Below are 1,989 nucleotides of genomic sequence, written 5' to 3' on the forward strand. Positions count from 1 at the left end.
CATAGGCATGTATTCTCCTCAACTATGTAAGCCTCATCAAAAATAAAATAAATCTATTATGATTAATAAATGCATAACAGAAGACTGAGAAGTCTGACAACACCTTGCAACCAAAAGAACAAACCTGTATGTTATGATTGGCAAAAGGGCCTGATACCATGAAAAAAGTTGCGGTGAGTTTGCAAAAGTACCAATAAAAGCAATTTAAGAAATGTACAGTGCTCACTTTGGCAGCACATAAACTAAAGTTGGAACAATACAGAGAAGATTAGCACGGCCCATGTGAAAAGATGACATGTAAATGTGTGAAGCATTCCATATGTTTAAAGCTTTGTGAATAAAACCTTAACATTTTGAAAAAAAAATGTACAAAATGTATGACTCTATTAGTCAGCTTTTCATGGCCTTAATGAAACTGTCTGAGAACAGCTTATTAGGAAAGAAAAAAATTAATTCCAGATTGTGCTTTGGAAGTTCAAAGTTAAAGATCTGAGGGTCCCTTAAGTCCGGTTTCTGGCACAGGTTGCCAGTAACAGCCCAAGTGCAAAGGAACATCACGAGAATCTAGGAAGCAAGACGCAAGGGACACATTGACCTATATAACTGACCCTCTCAGAAGAACTATCGACCTAAAAACCTTCTCCTTGGCCCACTTCCTGGTTACCACAAGTAAATTAAATCTCCAATCTTACCCCATGAACAATCAACATAAAACTTTAAGAGATTCATTAATTAGGGCCTAACATGATAACTTAGTGGCTACATCCTCACCTCCCATGCACCGGGATTCTATATGGATGCTAGTTGTATTCAGCTGCACCACTTCCCATTCAGCTCTACTTCCCATCCAGCTCCATGCCTATGGCCTGAGGAAGCAGTAGAAGACGGCCAAAATTGAGATCCTGCACCCATGTGGAAGATTTGGAAGAAGCTCCTCACTCCTGGCTTAGGATTAGTTTAGCTCCAGCTACTGCAGCCATTTGAGGAGTGAACCAGTGTATCTGCCTTTCCAATCAAAATAAATATTTTTAAAAAATATTTATTTATTTGGATCTAGGGTTAGAGAGACCCAGAGATAGAGAGTAGGAGAAGGAGAGAGAGAGGGAGAGAGAGAAAAAAAATTAAAGAAAGGAGAATCTTCCATCCACTGGTTTATCCCCAAATGGCTGCATCAGCTACAGTGGTACCAGGCTGAAACTTGGAGCCAGGAACTTCAGCTGAGTCTTTCAGCTGGGTCCAAGAGCCCAAAGACTTTGGCCATCTTTCATTGCTCTCCCAGGTTTATTAGTGATTTCTTAGCTAGTAGTTGGATTGGAAGAGAAGCAGCCAGAACTTGAAATAGCTCCCATAAGGGATGCCAGCATCGTAGGTTTTGCTTTAATCTACTATAAGGCAGCACCTGATCTTTAACATAATAATTTGAGATTTAAATATCTTCATGAGTCAAATACTGCTAAATTCATATCATTATACCCCTGATTATTTAAAATTAAGATTCCTCCCACATGCAACATACAATCATTGCATTCCAAAGTCCCCAAATCCTCATTAAGTTCAATATCAATCCCAAAGACTAATTTCCATTTAAACCTCAAAATAAATCATTCTACAACCAAAAAACAAGTTCCAAAATGCAGTACAGGCACAAGATAAATATTTCCATTCTGACAAGAGAACGTGGCAAAGTGATAAGAATTATCAGGCCAGAGCAAGTTCAAAAACTAACTGGGCAGTCATTAAGTCCTAACGTTCCATGTCAGACATCCTGGGTACACTCTGCTGGGAGCTGAGCCTCCAACAGTTTGCCCAAGCTGCCCCAATCTTGTGGGAGCAGAAGAGACAGATGGCTAAATTGGACTGTTCAGGCTTTCTCTATCCTGCCTCTACCCTACCTCTCCCATCTCCTCCATCCCCCTGTAGAACTGTTCTAACATTTTCTCCTAAACCAATTCCAAAGACTGTTGTACTTCTGCAGATATAGTTAATGGT

The 1,989-nt window shown here is 39.9% G+C and overlaps 1 non-coding gene across 1 annotated transcript; it reads left to right on the forward strand.

Moving 5' to 3' along the window:
- The first annotated feature begins 218 nt into the window (after window positions 1–218).
- On the forward strand, window positions 219–325 carry LOC121146318. The gene has a single exon (XR_005882186.1). It is a non-coding gene; the product is annotated as a U6 spliceosomal RNA (small nuclear RNA).
- Window positions 326–1,989: the final 1,664 nt, after the last annotated feature.

Source organism: Ochotona curzoniae, unplaced genomic scaffold, assembly GCF_017591425.1.
Source record: "Ochotona curzoniae isolate NIBS_2020 unplaced genomic scaffold, NIBS_Ocur_1.0 scaffold_3890, whole genome shotgun sequence".
In the NCBI taxonomy this organism is placed as follows: Eukaryota; Metazoa; Chordata; class Mammalia; order Lagomorpha; family Ochotonidae; genus Ochotona; species Ochotona curzoniae.